Source organism: Peromyscus maniculatus, chromosome 2, assembly GCF_049852395.1.
Source record: "Peromyscus maniculatus bairdii isolate BWxNUB_F1_BW_parent chromosome 2, HU_Pman_BW_mat_3.1, whole genome shotgun sequence".
NCBI classification, from domain to species: domain Eukaryota; kingdom Metazoa; phylum Chordata; class Mammalia; order Rodentia; family Cricetidae; genus Peromyscus; species Peromyscus maniculatus.
This window is the reverse complement of record NC_134853.1, coordinates 173,388,960-173,408,031: the sequence shown is the minus strand read 5'-3', so window position 1 is coordinate 173,408,031 and position 19,072 is coordinate 173,388,960. Positions and strand designations below refer to the sequence as shown.

Sequence of the window (19,072 nt, the reverse complement as noted above, 5' to 3'; positions counted from 1 at the left end):
AACATTGTCTTCCTGTTTGGAGACACAGCTCTGCTGTTGCTACACATGTATTAACAAGGCCTAGGATCTCTCATTACCAGTCAGCTCTGATTCCATTAAACTTTGGGGTTTCCTATGGGACCTGCTCTCTTGGCCCTCCCGGACCATAGGATAGTCCATGAGCAGGCACATGTCTTCCTAGACAACAAAGGCCCATGGGATGAAAAAAAAAACAGCAGCAAGAGCTATCAACACTTTTACTGTAGGAAGATAGGAATTGGAGGCTGTTTCTGGGTTCCCTGGCAAGGCACAAAAAGCCGGAATTGTATGTAGTATGACCTATTCCTAGGACATTCCCAGAATAGACTCAGCCTCAGCCCATAGAGATAGAGGCCAAAGAGTGGTAGTTACTAAAATACTATCAATGTAGAAATGCAATGAATTGTCCCCCTAAAATGGTTAATTTTTTGTCATGTGAATTTGACCCCAATTAGAAACAAACTCTACTGCAAAACACAGAAACACATTCTCCAACCCTACATGTCTTAGTCCGGGGTCTAGGTGCAGTATGACTGTACTGAAACCCCTCAAGCACCTGGCTTATATTCCCATACCAACAGTTCTTGCTGATTAAGTAGCTTCAACTCTAAACCCTAGCCCTGTCACCACAGCCCTAGCACCCTAGCCTGATTCCTGTACTTATCTGAGTACTTGTCAGAGCAAAGTGGTCTTTTGTGTCTGAGAGTGGGAAGCCAATGAGGCCCCACTACACTCTTGTACTCTGAAAAACAAGCCTTCTTGGTGCTGGGGAGTTGTAGCCCCTGAGCACAATTAGACACCAAAGCAAATGTGGAAATGGGTGGTGATTTTCTGACTCCACCCACCCTCTGAGGCCTGGGTCTCTGTCTCCACGACACTTTCCTTTGAGACCAATTACTAGGAGACCCAGAGGTCTTATTAAGAATCCAGATTTGCTGAGGGTGGCGGTGGGGGAGGAGGAGAAATGGGACGACTATGACCAGATCAGGAAAATATGGCTGGTTTAGGGCTCTGGGCAGCTGAGGGGCCCCACTTGGTCTATTGGCTCAGGCCTCTGTCAGGAGCAAGGGACCCAAAGGTGGGCAAAATAATTTTATATAACAGAGCTTTCCTTCTGCTTGGCCATAGCTCACAGTGGCCCCCTTTCTGTGCTGGGGTTGCATCAGACATTGCCCTAGGGGCCAAGCTGTGGCACCTGAGGCTTGGGGAGTGCCTGTCTAGCTCTGTCACCAGGCACAGGGCTTAAAGCCGGAGCACCTGCTCAGTTTTCCCAGCTTGGCTACAGGTTGGACCTTAGCCTCTGGGGCTTGGGACCCTGCCTCCTGAGGTTTCTGGATGGTTCTGCCTCTCTCCTCTGCAATGCAATCTGAAAAGAGACTTCTAACACAAAGCAAGGTTACTCCAGCTTCTCTGTTAGGTCTTTGAAAGCTCACACAGCAGAAGCTGGTGTCCTTCACCTACCTGTACCTGCCCCCTCCCTTCACATCTGCTCCACTAGGGGTCTGACTCTGAAAAACCCCTATACCATCACTGGGACACCTTAGCCTCCAGAAACCCCTCCTCTGCTCGAGGCAACATCTACTCCAAGGGTACCTGGCACTTTTAGGCCCTGCCTCCCTCTTCCTCAGAAATCATCCACCATGCTGGTCCATTCCCATCCAGGCTAGTGCCTCAGCTTTTCCCAGATCCTGACCCATGAGAGAAGATGTCTTTACTCCTCTGGAAATGAAGACAAAGGAAGACCTGCATGACCCACAGTGATTGAACCCCATTTGACCTCAATCTGACTCCCATCTGACCTCAATGAGGCCTCACAGGCCCCATGCTGTACCAATTACCTAGGACCTTGAATAAATATTCTGATCTATCCCTACAGCCTGCACAGGCACCAAGGTGAAGTACTTTGAAGGAATAAGGAGAGTGATTGAGGCACTGGGACACCTGTGTTATAGGGGGTCAGTTAAAGTGAGGAAGGGATAGTACTGAGGGAATTGTTAGATGATAGGCCAGAAGAGCAGTTAGGTACCAAGTGGTTGCTGTGGCGCTGCCATCTTCAATAAGCACCCAGAACTTCAGTAGTCTTGGGTAAAAGTATCAGTGTAAATTTGGGAGCCTAGGAGTCCCAGCAGTAGGACAGGGCAAGGTGTCTATTGCACCTCAACAAGTTAGTGCCTTGAGCACCTCCTGAGAGTCTGTAACCGGGTCTGCCTGGTTCCTTCTCAGGGAGGTCAGCAGGTCTCTTTTGCAGACATTTGACCTAGGGTGTTAGGAGTCAGTGTAGCCACTGGAAAGCCTTACAAAGAAAAACAGGAGCCAGGAGGCCTAGGGGCTACTAGGGCTACTATGCTCCTTTAGAATACTCTATGCCCCACCCAAGCAAGGCTTCCTGTTGGCTCAGGACCCAGCTCAGAGCAGTAAGGCTGAGAGTAGTGAGGGCCAGCTTACTGGCCTCATTCCACAAGCCTGGAGGGCTTCCTTGCAGGTCACAGTGTCCCATAGGACTCCCTGCCCCCAAAGAGAGACCCCTATTATCAATTGCTTGGCTCCAGCCTGCAATCAAGAACCCATACCTTTCTCCTGAGTCTAAGAATTTTCAAATTAGATGCTAATGCTGGTTCCAGGTGCTGCTTTTGGACGCAAATCTGTTACCTGTACCAATACTGTGTCCTGCCAGAGCCAAGGGTGGGGGAAAAGCTAAGCTCCAACAGCTGTGTCTGGATTCTCTGCAACTCCCTGTGTGGCAGTGCTACTGGAGTATAGACACCAGGAGATGCAATGTTTATCACTACCCACGGGTATACCAGAGCTAGCCTTTCTGTATAATGATTGACACTGGCCAGATCTGCCCACAGGGACCTCTGGGTCCTGGCCTCAGAAGTAAAGATAGGTCTCCTCTTCTAGCTCTAAATCAAAGCCTAAACAGCTTCCTATACTCTCAGGAAAAGGCTCAGCATCAAGGCTATTTATTTGCATTTGTTTATTTAGATAAGAGGGTTTCAATATCTTGCCCAAGCTGGTACCCCCAGCTCTTTGGTTCAAGGGATCCCATTGCCTCAGCCTCCTGAAAATCTTGGGCTATAAGCATGCACAACCACATCCAGCTCAAAGCCACTTTTTGTTGTGTTTTATTTTTGAGAAAGGATCTTACACTATAGGCCAAGCTAACCTCAAACTCACCCTCCTCAGTGCTAAGATTACAGAGAAGTCACCAATAAGCCAGGTATGGCAGTACACAGCTGTAATCCTAGTACTTTGCAGGTGAAGGCAGGAGGATCAAGAGTTCAAAGCCATCCTTAGCTAGTGCAAGGCTGGCCTGAGCTACATGAGACCCTGTTTCAAAATAAATAAAGCAAAAAGCAAAATCAGAGCCAATATTGACCTTGAATATTTTGTTGTTTTTCACAACCACTTAGAGGTAGGATCTGGTGTGTGTCCCAGGTGAACATAAAGCTGACACAGGTCCACCAGGAAGCAGATTCAGCTGTGTAGGGAATCATGCCTTTTGGTGGGAGCCCTGAGTTGAGCACTCATTCCAGGCCTCAATTCCTTCCTTACTTGTGCGTCCAGCAAACACCAAAGACATTCTCCCTGAAGCTCCCACCCTGACTCCTGACTATCCCAAAGTAGCATAAAAGCCCAACCTGGCTAGAACCCACCTTGGGCCATACACATAACTGATTTGTAAATACCACTTGAATTTAGGATGAAACACAGCTGAGGGTGGAGAAACACTGGAGATCAGAGGCAAGAGAGTGGGATCAAGTAGAGGTCAAGCTGTGGGCAGGGCTCCCCCAGCCAGACCCAAACAGGAAGTGGCCCTGCCTATCCACTTCCCCTTCCTTCCCAGTGTCTGAGGAGTCCTGAGCTATAGGACTGTGAGGTAGATGAAGCCCTGACCTCCTCACACCCTCCTTCACAAAGACTACCCTACTGTGAAGATCCATCAGCTCTCAAAGTGGCAATCCTACTGAGCACTCATCCTAGGTGTCTTTTCTCATTCATCAGAATGGCAACTTGACCTCAAACTGCTGAGACACCTTCATAGGGGCAACCACTCCCATACCCCCTATCAGACTCCACATCGTCAGTTTTGTGCCTCCAGAAGCCTAGGTGACCTGAGGGGAGGAGGCTGAGTTGGAGCCTGTTGAGACTGATTTGCCTCAGATTTCCATAGCTGTCTTGGTTCCACCAGCTGGGATTTCTCTACCCAGCTCCTCTTCTGTTCCAAGCCCCAGAGAGCCAGCCTCCCTGGAGGTCTGTTTCTTGCAAGTAGGTTTCAGGTGCCATGGGCCAGTTGTTTCAGGGCTGCTTGCTCAGAGTGATTACTAAGAGCCTATGATGCTGAGATCCCTGGAATTTTATTTTAAGGATCCTTGAGTTTCATTTAGTTTGGTATAGAGCTTGGTATAAAGGGTTTAGTCCAGAGGCATCTTGGATTCCAAACTTCACACTCATGTTCAAGAGCCTGGCAGGCTGAATGTGATGGTCATTAATACCAGGGACTGATGGACACACTAAACCACCACCTGAAAGCTGGTCTCTGTGCAGGGGAAAATAAAAGCTCAACAGCAAATCCCTTAAAAATGTATTTATTTTTATTTCATGTATATGTGCTTGCTTGTTTGTATGTGCAGGTGCCCAAGGAGGCCAGGAGAAGGCTCTCTTCCTTCAGCTCTCCAGATCCCATAACTTCTTCTGTCCTTCCTGCTAAGCCATCATCTGCTTCCCCACCAAATGCCAGGATCCTTTACAGTGCAATAGATCATGAATTGGCCTCAGTTCCTACCTTTGATATGAACCATCAAGTTGCCTACCAACCACCAGGACTCTCCACATAGACCTCCTTTGCCCCATTAGAACCTGCAAGAAGTCTGAGCTGAGACCTCTCAGCTGCCAGACCCGAGGGTGCCCAGAACTCCATCCTCAGATTTCCTCTTTTTCTGTGGTACTGGCATCCTGATGCAAATGATCCTAGCAGGGGTTTGGGGAAAGCAGCTTGGGACACCTGTGATCCTGTGGATGAGTGGAACAAAACTGCAAAGCATGTGGACATCAGAAGCTGATAGGATGGGCTGAGAAGTCTGGATAGCTGATCACAGGCTGGGCCTCTGGAAACTTGGGTGGAGTTATGGAGAACTGAAAAGAAATAAGTATACAGTCTCAGGTCAGGTAAATGCAGCAGAAGGCTGTTTCTAAATGAATGTAGGGTTTCATACTTTAGGTTCTGTGTTTTCTATTCACATTTCCTAAGATTTCAAAAGATGCTATGGTTAGTATCACAACCCTCAGGGTGACCTGGGGAGGACACAGGAGAGTGGAGGTCTCTGGCAGAGAGGGTGGCCATGTCAAGGCTGAGGCTGACTGTAGGGCCTGGTCCAGTATCAACAGAGTCTGTTATGTCCTTCTGGCCCTAACTGGACACTTGGACTAACCCTGAAGTGTAGATCACAAAGGTGGAGGGAGGGAGCTCAGGATTTACTCAGGAAAGCAAGTGGGAATCCTTGCTCTTGGCCTCTCTGTTCTGTGTCACTGCTAAGGCTCTGTGTCAGGCCTAAGGCCACATGATATACATGCTCTAAGATGGCTCAGCAGGATTGTGAAGGGACCTTGTGTTAATAGGATGACCTTTTTGGCTTGAACCCTTAAGTTCTATATTTTGCATGGTCAAAGCGTCTATGGGCCCTTGAGTGGATGGGCAGAGTGGCAGGAGACAAATGCATGGAAGATTGAATAAAAAGATGAAGGCAAGTCCTCTATGCAGCGTCTGTCTGGGCCACTTCCCAGGTGTGTTCACTTGTTCCTAACCCTTAGAAAAGAGCAGCATGTTGAGAAGCACCTGCTCCATGGACCTAGGGCAGGAAGCAAGTCCAAGACAGACCCAAAGCTCTATCAATACTCTAGTCCCACCCCGTGGGCCTTCTTGCCAATATGAGGCAGCTTAGTGTAGGAAGAGAGGAGGCTTAGAGGTGTCAAGAGGCAGAACTGGTGCTCTTTATTCTTGAGCAGTACCTCCAATTTGCCTGAATCCCAAATACTAGGAGGAGGGTCTACTGGCCCTTGGAGGGGGGGGGGGGGGAGCTCCAGAACTACTCTATGAGATAGATTTTCCTCCTAAGTTTCTTAAAAAGAAATGGTTTGTTTTCCAGGACAGTGCTGGCTAGAGTGGGAAGAGACAAAAATAGCCCACAGACTGTCCACCATGAGTGAAAGAAACACCAACCATTCCCTAGAGCAGTGGGAGAGCTCAAACACCCCCTCCCCCATGTGGCAAAGGGCTAGAGACTGAGGTAACAGAGTCTGATCCACTGGGTTAAGCTCCCAGGTACAGCATGCTGGCTTTAAGATAGGCCCTACATAGGGCTGGTCAGGTAGTTCTCAGCATCTACCCATATCTGCCCCAGGTGTTGGTGTGCAAATTAGAAGAGCCAAAAGCCAGTGGGAAGATTTCTGGCTCATAAGGAAGAGAAGCCAGAAATGGACAAGCTGGCAGCTGTCTCTGAGCACATGACAGAGTCAGGGAACTTGGAGCCTGTTCTGCCTGAGAGAATCCCAGCTTGAAAGGAGACTCAGGGCCCTCTTTTTTCCTGCCAGGTTGTCCCAGAGGGAAGATGAGCCCCTGGAAGCATGTGGGACCCCTCCTCAGCTTATTCTGGGTGCTGGCAAGGCTGGTAACTATGCAGGAAGTAGCCTGGCTGCCAGCACAATGGGCCTTTGTTGTGTCTGCCCCACCCAAGGAGGCCTCAGTCTGGCTAGGGTTGAGGGACTGGGGGCTGGGTTCCCTCAGGCCAACTCCAGCACCAGTCACTGATGTGGGGGTTTCTGCCACACCTCTCAGACCAGCCATTCCTCTGAGGAGGCCACCAAGGGGAGCAGTCATGCCTCTCAGGTCCCTAGAGAGCTTCCTTACATACTTCCACCCACTGTCCCTCTCCTGCTGCCATGGTAACACTGCCCTGCCCAGCAGGTGGGCCAGACAGAACCTTTGTCTGGTTTCACAGAGATTCTGACACCCAGTGCAGCTGGCATAAGACTGGCCTGGTCTGTGAAGTGGCTCAACTAACTAGCAAGGCCACAGGAGCTCTGCCCATTGTACCCATATCCACTGACCTCCTCAACAAGTGGAATATACAGAAAGAGGATTCTACTGAGACTTGAGACCTGCCCTGAGAGACTTGTGGCAGACATGAGTGTCAGGCCTTCCTCCCTATGCTTTTTTCACATGGTGAATGGTGGATCTTGCTACAACTCAGACTGCTCATCCATTTGGGTACTCAGAGCTGGCTATCAACACCTAGGCATTAGCAAGGTAGTAGAACCATTTTTTTAGATGGGAAAAGGATGGACTGCCTTAGGCTTACTGGACCCTACCATGATGCTGGATCTGGACTTTGATGACCACCCTAGGCTTCATCACTTCAAGCAGGAGGCTCTGCAATGGGATATCCTGAGGTGACCCTTTTTGCTCAAAACCCTGTGATGAGATGTAGCAACCTTGCCTTCTCTAGACCACGTGGCTAATACAGACATAGATAGCTCTGGTCATTTTATTCTATAAGTATCAAGAAGAACAAAGAAAATCATGTAGTAACTATAGGAACAAGAAGCCAGGGGTCGCCAGGTGGTGGTGGCTCACACCTTTAGTCCCAGCACTGGGGAGGCAGAGGCAGGCAGATCTCTGTGAGTTAGAAGCCAGCCTGGTCTACAGAGCTAGTTCCAGGACAGCCAAGGCTGTTACACAGTGAAACCCTGTCTAGAAAGAAAAAAAAAAAAAAAAAAAAAAAAAAGCCAGTTCAGACTCTTTAAGGAAAATATTTAAAGACAACTTTATTCCCTGAGAACATTCACATAGAGGATCACCAGCCATTCAGCATAATTTCTGTGAAGGGCCTAGACCATTTCCATCAGGGACCAAGAAAGCTAGAGGAATATCTGTAGACACTTTCATGCAAGGCTCCATCCCACTGCTCTGGAGCTCCCTGATGGAGCCATTTTATTGAGTCTCCTGTGAAAAACTGGTTGTCTCTCTACTTTGAGGCCAAGAGAGCAAACTATCCAGAGCTTTTTGAGTTTGTGTGGAAGGTGCTGACTCCCTGGCAATAGATGTGAGTGGGAGCTGTGAGAACAGGAGGTTCACTGCTGCATCTACAAGAAAGGAAGAGACCTGAGCTTACAACCTGAGAGGTTTTTTTTCCTGATGCTCAGCCTGTGTTGAACAGCAACCTCTGCCATCCAGGAAAGGGAAAGAGTGGGAGGTTACACTAGATATTCAGCATCCTGACTTAGAACTGATTGCATGTGTCTGTTCATCTTGGTAGCACACAACTCCTAATGATGGTGAAAAGAACATTTATTGAGGATCCCACTCAGAGATAGGTTCAGATGCCTGGGTATATGAGCGGGGACAGGGTGAGCCTATCAGATCACCTTCTCCTTTTCATTCAGGCCTAGTCCTTTCAATCTCATCAGAAGGTATCTATGTGTTCATGTGACATTTAGGGTGCTCACCTACCCTTTGTCAACTTGAGACAGAGGGATATGTACCACAGCTCAGGGCTGTTGGGTTCTGCCAGGACATGCCCCAGAAATGTCCTCAATAGACTTTAACTGGAGCATCTGACCAGAGATCAGAGCTTTTAGAGATGGGTTCATAATAAAGTGGGGCTCAGGGCTGTAGCCCAAAGACATAGTAGGGACCTCTGGGATTCAGATTAGTATTTGTACTCTGCCCCTGAGGCTGGGCAGTATAGCATCTCCTATATCAAAGACTAAGTTATGTAGACATGGCCCTGAAGGTCTCTCCTCAGGGTCCCGGTCTAGTCCCAACCATATCCTAGGGCTCTGTGGATAGTGGCTGCTCTTATTATCCCTGGGAGGTCTCAGCCCACCTCACCAGGCCAGTTTGGGATGACGGAGAGTCCTGCCAGGCAAGGACAGGTAAACCTGAGCCAGGAAGTTAGCAAGAAACAGCCTCTTGTTCCTGTGCTTGTTGGCAAACATCCTTAGGTTTGGGGTCAGAAGGAAAAGCTTCAGTCTTCCCAGAACACAGGTGCCCAGTATCCAGGAGTATCCTGACCCCATTCTTGTTCCCCAAACACAGATACTCTGAATGAACATTAGAGTGAGTTAGAGTCCTGATAACTGAGAAGGAACATGCCTTCCACAGCCAGAAGAAATGGGATTCAGGAAGTCAGAGGTCACTCATACTGCATGGATGCTTTTCTAGGATGGGAGAGGAATGTAGGCCAGGCTGAAACACCTCTATCCCTAGCATAACTCTTTGGTTCGGGCAGGCTAGGCTCAAGTGAGATGTGAAACCAGGGTGTCTAGGATAGTCGGTAGACTGAGAATCCATAGTGTAAGCCATAGTATGGCTAGCCTGGTCCAGTGAAGGACAATGCCCTAGCTCCAACATTTGATGCTGGCAACTACTACCTGGTTTAGGCTACCCTCCCAGGCCACATTATCCCTGGAGAACAGTTTGCACCTGAAGGTTATACATAGGACAGAGCCAAACAGGCCTTACAAAGCTCCCTCTACTCATAGACATAGAAGGATACTGAGTGTCAGGGCTCAGGGGACAGGTCCTTCATAATTAGGAGTTTCCAGCAGAGCTGCTGAGTTCGTTATGGAAAATAGTTGGGCCTCCTGGGATCTCTCTGCTGGTTTGCCTAATTGCTAGGGTCATTTGTCGTTTCATTATAGGCCCTTCCCCTGAGAGCCCAAGAAACAAACATGTCTGGTGGAGTCATGGGGAACTCTCAGTAAGGGACTTAATGGTTTCATCCCTAGACTACAGTGGGGCTATACCCTCCCAGAACCAGAGACCATATGCCCTCCCAAGCTTTAACAAGAAACCTTGCACCACTAGTCTATTTTTGTTTTTGTTTTTCAAGACAGAGTTTCTTTGTGTAGCCCCAGCTGTCCTGATGCTTTGTAGATAGATCAGGCTGGCCTTGAACCCAGAGATCTGCCTGCCGGACTGATGGGATTAAAGGCATGAGTTGCCATGCCTGGCTCTAGATTAACGATTCTATAATCAATGTCCAATCCAAATTAGGGTGCTTGCGGCCTTTGTACCAGGCTAGTTTTACTTCAAAGAAGGGCCTAGGAACACCTATGACCCCAGTATTTGTGTCTGGAGTTCTAAGGCAACCTGCTTATAGAGAGCAGCTGGGAAAATGCAGGTCCTTCAAGTTCTGGTCAGGAATAGATGCTGAGATCCAGACAGAGATAGTAGCTACAGTGGAGTGGTGGGACCTGAGAAGTGAGGAGGTCAGGTTCAATGCATATATACAATATATGACTCCCACCTTTCCCTCTTCTAAGGCAGCCTGCAGTGCCTATGAATTTGGAAAGTAGCTGCTGCCTACAGCTACTCCTGTAGCCTGGGCCTTGGTGATCAGCTGCCCATGCACCATGCCAGCCAGGCCCCGCAGGGGCCTCCCTACCCTGGTTTTTGTTCAACCTGGGCTTGGCGGGCAAGGTGGGGGCAGGAATGTGTGGGCCTACCGCCCCCTTGCCTGCGTCACCAGAGCGGCCTCCCTCTCGTCCTATCGGAGCCCCGGGGACACACCTGTTGGGGGCCAGGAGCAGAGATTGGCTGGCAGGGAACAGACACCTGCATGGGGCGGGGTAAGGAGCTACATGTAAGGCGAGCCCAGGCCACACTGTCCTTCCCCTTCCTGGCTGCGAGCTGTTTCTTTCCTCCCCATTGTCCCTGAATTGTCGACCTGTGCCAGTCCACCGTGTACCCTAGTTTTCTTTGTGTTTGAGACTCACCTGAAGGTGAGACAGTCAGTCTTTCCTGTGACTCCCCAGCTACAACGCCTGAGGCTGAATCCTGGCTGAGGGAAAGTTTGGGTTGATGCCAAAGCTGAGCGCCCTGCTCTATCCACCACGGCTGACAGGTATATGGGGGTGGTGAATGCCCAGGCCTCTCCATATCCTTTATAAACATTGGTTTACTTCCCTCCTGGAGGGTCCTAGGCACAGGCACAGTGTTGCCTCAATACTGCGGGTGGAGCGGCTTGTAGCTCTGCTCAAAAGTGGAGAATCCTGTCAGGAACCTGTTGGGGCAGGTAGGGGCGGGCAGGCGGGAGGCCAGACAGGCCTGAGAATACCACTCTGTAGGGAGAGGCTGGAGGGCTCCTAAGTGACATGGAATAGGATGAATGGTGGTGACAGACCTGCGACTCACGGATCAGCCTCTGTCTAGTGAATTTCCGTGTAATGGTGGGTGCAGAACAGAACAGTCTTCCTTCCAAAGAAGAAAGTGTCTCCTTCAACCATGCCGCAGCCGCGATTCAGATATGGAGCCATCTTGGGCTAGGCTTGGGAGCTTCCAGGGGTCCACAGGCTGCATCTTTTAGACCAGGTGGGTTCAAGCACCTGGAGAGCTGAAAAACAGACTCCTGCCATTCCTGGAAATAGATCCTTCTGGAATGTTCTTTCATAAAGCAGCCACTTCTGTTCCTGAGATACTTTTTCCACCATGATAGGCTGCAGCCTCAGAGGTGGGTACAGGGAAGGGTGCGGCTGGTGGGTATGAGAACCTCACTTCTGTTGGTGGGTTTCTGTGCTGGGAAGGGCTTGCTTTTGCCAGCAGCTATGACCCAGAGTGACCTATGGTCAGAGGTCGGCTGAGACCTTTAGGCTGGTGGAAATGTGAGATCAGAATTGGTCAGTCTTGTACTCCGGCTTTTTCTCACTTGTTTATTTCTGAGGTGCCAACAAAGCCAGGACCACATTGAAGGAGACAGAACAGGTTTCTCAAACCATTACTCAGGATCAAGTCCAAAGTCCATTAAAAAAAATTTTTTTTTTAAACTTTAATGCCAAATAGCACAGCAGCTATGAATAGCCATATAAAACGCCTGGTTTGAGGAACATTTAGCCTGTGCTATGGCGTTCAGGCATGCTCAGCCTTGAGTTTGTACCCAGATGACTAGCTCTCTGAGTTTAAACTTAATAGCTGATAACGTTGAAGGGAAGTAAGGTTAGTTTTCTTTAGGCATAATATAGAGTATGTTGTTTTGACTGTTCTTGAACAAAATCCGTAGGTTGTAAGAGTGCAGTATTTTGATTAATACCTGGTGAACATTTTAAGCCTTTTTTAGGCTGAGCATCTGGAAAAGTAGTTCAGCTTTGTTTTGTTTTTCTGATAACCCAGATAAAATGTTGGACCAATTGGCAGATTGTTGAATTAAGCAAAATGTTTTGCATTTATGAAAATGCAAATGAGCCATAAAATATGGATGGAGTCCTTTGTTAATTTTCAGGCATCTTGGTAATTTGCAAATACTTTATTTGCAAAATCAATTTGTCAGGATCTTCTTAGTGTGTTTAGGATCAGGTAAGTGGCCTAAGGAATTTCCCCACTGCAGGAGCATGGCACTCAGAGGTGCAGTGGACGTGGAGGGTGTGCTATACAACTGAAAAGGCTCGAAATGGCGGCTTTGCCTTGAAGACACGTAGTTCCAACAGACATAGTTCCAACAGACGCTAAGAAGTAGCCTGAGTGTAGACAAGACAAGCCTTTCCTGCCCCAGCCCCCCACAGCTGCTGGCGTCTAAGTTTGGCTGATCCTGCTGCAGGAGAGGTTGAATTTCAGAGCTTTGTTCTCTGGCCTCACCATTGATTAAGGCCCGTTGGGCAAGTTAACCAGCAACTCACTTTTTCACACTGGGATTGCATTCCTCTGCCACAAATCCCCAAACTTCTCTATTGCAGGTGGGAACAAAGGCACCCTGAAAAAAGGGGTGAGATGTTTGCTGCAGAGGAGCCTTGGGGACCCTGGGCTTTTTGATCCATTTCTCAATTTTCCTAAACTAAGCCTAGTAGATGCTGATAACTAACTAGCTGTGGGGACCATGACCTGAACCTCACTTCCCAGTTACAGCTGACCAGCTGAGTACCACACAGGGCTCCAAACAGAACCTCTGTTTCACTTTTCATTTCTTGACCTGTGACTGCAATTCTATCATATTCTTGACTCTCTCTTACCCTGTGTTAGATAAAGCAGGGTAAGCAGGGTCCCCATATTCAGTGGTACTTTGATACCAGGACACCCATTCCCAACTCATGACTTCTAGCATCTGCTCAGCCTTCAAGTTTTGCTGGAGGTTCTGTAGGCTCTGTGTTTTGAACGATCTCTCCCTCACTCCCTCTCCCTCTCCCTCTCCCTCTCCCTCTCCCTCTCCCTCTCCCTCTCCCTCTCCCTCTCCCTCTCCTCCCTCTCCCTCTCCCTGTCCTCCCTCTCCCTCTCCCTCTCCTCCCTCTCCCTCTCTCTCTCTCTCTCTCTCTCTCTCTCTCTCTCTCTCTCTCTCTCTCTCTCACACACACACACACACACACACACACACACCACACCACACCATACCACACCACACCACACCACACCACACACCACTGCTGTCTGGGCACCTGTCTCTGTACCTTTCAGCCTGCTATGCAAGAACAGGATTCAGTGCACAGAGGGTGGCCTGCCCCTTTGGCTTATGGCCTGGCCAGCCTCATACTTGGCAGGGTCCCCTAGCCTTTCATGTTCCCTGAGAAGTGTTCACTCTGAGTAGTCAAGGACACAGGGACACCAGGCTCATCATTAAATGATTCTGTCTTCCCTGTGTCTTTGACACGACCAGAAGGGGGAAAAGGCAGCACCCTTTGCCCCTGACCCTCATCCAGCTCCCAATCTCTTCTCTTTGTGGCTCAGCAGCCACAAGAACAACTGAAATTCCACTTAGTTCTCAAAAGGAAGCCTTAGTTTCCTGAAGCTCAAAAAGAAAAGAAAAAGAAAAAAATCCTTCTTGCAGCACTGATTTTACTGGCCTGATACGATGGAGCTAAAAAAAAAAAAGCTCAGGAAGAGAGAAGCTTATCTGGGTGGTGTTTGAGAGCACAAGAAGCCTGGCAGTGAGATAGTCACTTAGGGCAGTTATCAAGACCGCAGGCTCCTGCAGTCTGCCCACCGCCATATGCTAGGCCTGTGCTTGGGTCAGGTCCTCTGAGAAATGTTGGCTATGGGGAGAGAAGCTGGAGAATCAACAGCACCTGGAGGCAGTGAGGCCTTTGTTGTGATCCAAGGAAATCAGTACAGGGCCTGAGTCACCTGTGTGGCCTCTATGATAGAAGATGCAGGAAAAATGTGAGAAGCTGCTTTGGCAGGCTCTCCAAGCTTAGGAAATACTTGTGTAAAGACAGAGATGGGATGAGGGGAGGCATAGACTGGGTCTTTTTCAGTCCCAAGTATCCCTAGAGCAGATGCTCAGTCTCCTGGCTCTATATGGGGATTACAGACTCCATCCTTAGCAACAGGAGGTTCAAAGAACACACCTTTTCTAAACACCCCTATGCAGATATGGCTTGGCACTGCAGGCCTGTGGGTGTGATCATTGTACTTCTGTTGGGGGCTGCTATTCCCATGTGCTTAAAATCTCAAACCCCAGACCATCAGACAACAAATATCACCACCTGGTCCCTCATCTCAGTATCCTTCTTGGGTCCTGAGAAAGGCAGGTAAGGGCTGGGCAGAAAAGTAGACAATGAGCAGCATCCTGAAGTCAGAGCTCCATTGTCCAGTAGTTGAACCTCGTCAATCTTAAATACACCGTGGACCCTAATGGGACTGGGCCTGATGTCTAGGCTATTCCGTGGTGGGTATACTTAGATGGAGAGCCCATCTACAACCTGATCCTAACCTGACCCTTGGTCACATGGAACTCTAGCCTGCCTCTCGGCTCTTTGGGTCTGTCAGCCTCTGAGAGGGACTCTTTGGCCCTCCCAAGTTCTCACCTGGACCCCAAGCTAGTCCACTGCAGTCCTCAGGCTGGACAGGGGAGCTCATCTGTGGCCACTGGTGCTAAGCTCTTCCACTGAGCCTCATGGAGAGGCAGACAGAGGCCTCAGGGTCCATGAGACCCCATCCTAATTGTTTTACATCTAATTTCCCAAAAAGAACTTGATTCTACCTCAGGCTGTTGAGCTCCCCACCACCTGTCTTTGAAGTTGGAAGGTGCTACAAGGTCAGCCCAAATCTGCCTTCTAGAATGAAGGGTTTCCTTCTGTCGTCCTGGGGGTGCCCCTCTTCTGCAGGCACCTGGGTCCTGCCCGTGGAATCTGTCCTCTTCAACTCCCTGCCAGGCGGCCTCCATCTCCAACTTGGGCATCCGTGGCCATCTTACTGGGCAGCATTGGATAGTGTCTGGTCTCTAATACTGCCTGGTAATGATGACGGCGGAGCCCTGCATGCAGCAATGGGGCCGCCTCCTGATCCCAGCCCCTAGGGGCTCTAGTTCCACACTTCATCTACCCTACCCAGGATAGGGCTATGGGGCAGAAAGTTAACCTTGGGCATGGAGCTTTCCCTCCCTAACCAGGCACCTCTGAGAGGCTCTTTGTGTCCTGGGATGATGGGCTCACTACCATTGATTGCCCTACAGGTGCCCCCTCCCAGTGCTCTGGGGACTAGGGCACTTAGGTACCTGGGTCCTGCCTACAACAACCAGGCAGGTGCTGCCACCACACCTAGCAGGTGTGGACTGGGTGGAACTGTAACAAAGCCTCTAAATTAGGACTAAGGCCCAGCCTGGGCTCAGAGGGCCTCATGCCAAAATTTGCCTCACCCAGATCTGGGAGATGTGCACTGACCCCTAGTGGGGCTACTTGGGCCTGGGACACCTTCCTTTCCTGCGGGCACTGACTATCTACAGACCAACAGTAGTTTTAATATGGATATTGAGCCAATGTGTCACAGTCCCCTTGCTTTGGACAAAGCAGACAGTGTGAGTCAGGGTCAACCTCTCTCTGTTGGTCTATTCCAATGCAGATACAATCCCTAGCTATTCATGGTACCAGGTCTCCACTGGGCCTATCTGAGGGTGGAAACCATGTATCCTACCCTGTATCTTCCTGCCAAAGCTTACCTGGGCCTCTGTGGGCATCTTACCGGACAGTGCTGGATTTCTTGGCTTGACTCTAACACTGTCTGGTAACGATGTTCAAAGATGGCCCACCACTCGCCGAAGACAGGCCGATGATGCACTTCTCCTAGCTCCTGGACTCCAGATAGGCCAAGGCTGAGGATGTACTGGGCTTGCAGAGGGCCTGCCTCAGCTCTACAGCTCAGCAGTCAATGGGGGCTGGACTCTGCCCAAGATGGGAATCCTTGTCTATTACTTCATGCTGGGGTAGAGGCAGCTTGTCACTTATTGCCAGAGCAGCAATGCCCACCTTTGGCTCCCCTGCTGGCTAGATTTGGGGGTTCATTGATTCCTAGAGAGACTGTCCGGGTCGGTCAAGATGCTGGGCTAGGTAGGCAAGGAGGCATGGTGGACAGCACTGTTTGCATAAGAACTCTTATCAGGCGCCTATGGGACTAGTGGGCAAGGGTGAGTTCAGGAACCTGAGCCTGGTACACAGCACTGTGATGTCACCAGCTGTCTCCTAATTAAAGAAAAAGAATCTCCATTCCTTCCCAGTGACTGTCCAGAACAGGAACTTTGCCCTAAAACCAGAATCCAGGATTACCTCTTATATTTCTTTATCTGAAACCAGAGTACAGGGTCAGGGGACCCCACCCAGCATGAACCCAGGTGCCTCTCTCCCTGGAGATGGGGGGGGTGTGTGGAGATGGGGGTCTGTTACTGGCCTCAATGTTATTCATTAATCTGAGTCATTCAGAAAACCAAAGAGGTGCTGTGATGAACATTTTCCAAATAAGAAGGAGAAGTGAACAGATGACTCCCATGGTGCACCCACATATTTAAACACTTGGGAATCAGGCACTGGGCTGGGACCTGGAAGGAAGTCCTCAGAGTAACCCCAGGTCCTAGGAGGACCCAAAAATGGCCCTTGGGCCAGCTCTGCAGAAAGGTGAGCAGGCAGGGAACACCCCCCCACCCCAACTTCCCTCCACAGGTATCGGATCAGGACTAACTGCCCAAATGGGGAGGCCCTTGCACAGTACATTGCCTGCTGATGGATGTCTTACCAGACATGGTTAGATCTGGATGCCTCTGTCTAATACTGTCTGGTAATGCCGTCCATCCATGGCCTTATCACCGTTGGAGACAACATCCTCACCACCTCACGGACATTGAACAGAGGGCAAGGCCCTCTAGTACATTAGTACAACTGTCCATCTAGGACGACTGTCCAGGTCTGGGGCCATCATGCTCTCTATCCAAACAGACCACAATCTGAGCCTACAGGCTCCCTGGGCCTGACTGCCTCCCTCTGACCTGTGTTAGCTTTCTGTCACAGCCACAGCAGATGTTGTATAACAAAGATGTGAGACCCCCGAGGCCTCCATGTCTATCCTTTCCAGAAGTCAGTGGGGCTGTCACAGTGCCACTGGCACCCATAGCCCACTGGGCTCCGCACAGGGACCTCCAGCTGTAGTCAGCTGACACAGCAGATTCTGCAGTCCCTGTGCTCTCAACACTGGTATGCAGCCAGAGAAGACCCAAAGCCTTGGTCCTCAGTTCCCTCCCCAACTTCTCAGGTCATGGGGCCAAGGAAAACAGAAACAGCTCTTATCACTGTGCCCAAACCCAGAGTGAAAAATAGGACATATGAGTTTCAGGGATGGGGGTACTGTTCAGGTGCCAGACCAGGTGATAATGACCCATATCCAGGGAATGTGCAGAAGGCTGCATAGCCTGTCAGCCTGCTCATGAGCCCTCTCTCTGCAGCCCACCTTCAGCTCTTAGGATCAGAGAGTCATCCTTCAATCTAACTCTGGATGCTGAATACCCCATTCTTAAAAGACCCCACTCTCCCCTAGCCCTGAGAATTTCCAAAGGTTCTTTCTAAAACTCACTCCAGAATAATTCCCAACTCTTACATCATTTGCTGTATGAGCAGCATGTATTTTGCTGTGATAAGAACTAGAACTGGCCTGGCAGTGGTAGTGCATGCCTTTAATCCCAACACTTGGGAGGCAGAGGAAGGCAGATCTCAGTGAGTTCAAGGCCAGCCTGGTCTACAAAGTGAGTTCCAGGACAGTCAGGACTGTTACACAAAGAAACCTTGTCTCAAAAAAAAAAAAAAAAAAAAAAGACCCCCTACATATAAGCCATTTACCTCAGCATCTAGACTTTTGCAAACCTGAAGATGGCCAATACAGCCTGAGTCCAGCACAGCCAAGCCTCACCCACTGCCCTCTAGAAGGGAAAAAACATGCTCTTACAGGTTTCTTAGTATTGATAGGCCATTACCTCCAGAGAACCATTATATATGGACATTGGACTTCACCTCCCACAGAGGCCTGCTGTGCCCCAAGTGAGTAACTGGACCCTGCATTAGAGGTTCTTTCTACATGGCTGAGGGGCTTACCTGCACATTGTGCTCCCTGTGATGGGCAGTCTCTTTAAACATTGTAAACAGGCAGGGGGGGGAAATCTCTGTAAGAAAATAAATTTTATGATTTGTGAAATTATACTTTGATTACCTCATTTTAACCATACAAAACACTGACAAGCAGCTTTTCAAAGGACCAGGCTGAGGACATAGGCATTCCAATGGTCTGTGCTCCCAACAGAGAAAAGACTTGCAGAAGTAAGACGTAGAGCTCACTATACCTCACCATACACAAGCTGGCTCTGGTATACAGTAAATATGATGAAACATACCAAGGTCAAGTGATCCATGAAAAAGGGGTTTTCATCCCAGCCAAGAGTCAGCACTGGAGTGGGAATTGGGAGTTGGTTGTTTTGTGCAGGAACCAAGCCCAGGGTCTCATGAATATAAAGCAATCATTCTACCACTGAGCTACATCCCTAGCCCCTGGAGTGAGAATTGGAAATGTTCTTCATACTCCAGGGTCAGTGACTGCTAGCTAATAGTCCCGAGCCTCTCCAGGATTGGGTGTGCTACCTGCCCAGGCTGTTAGCTTATGGCTGGTGGCTGTAAGCCCCATAACTCAGTCCAGGGCTTAGGAGAAGTACTGTGTGCCCAGTGCACCTGCAGTCCCACCCTACTAATTTGGGGCAGAGAAGTTTCTTGAGCCAGCACTGGAATGACCACAAAGACCCCTGCCCCCAACACAGCATAGGAA

General features: G+C 49.5%; 1 long non-coding RNA gene across 6 annotated transcripts in view; it reads right to left on the bottom strand.

The window, feature by feature from the left end:
• Positions 1-4,591: 4,591 nt before the first annotated feature.
• The window catches only part of LOC121827446 (uncharacterized), a 15,608-nt gene continuing 1,127 nt past the window's right edge, over positions 4,592-19,072 (bottom strand). Inside the window, exons 2-5 of one of the 6 annotated variants that reach the window (XR_013049531.1) lie at positions 18,352-18,419; positions 14,068-14,136; positions 12,691-12,764; positions 4,592-5,154 (exon numbers count right to left, since the gene is read on the bottom strand). This is a non-coding gene — a long non-coding RNA (uncharacterized LOC121827446). Of the gene's footprint in view, positions 5,155-11,204; positions 12,765-14,067; positions 14,137-18,351; positions 18,420-19,072 lie in introns of all 6 variants that reach the window. The other 5 variants (XR_013049534.1, XR_013049532.1, XR_013049535.1 and 2 more) reach the window with 5 other exon arrangements.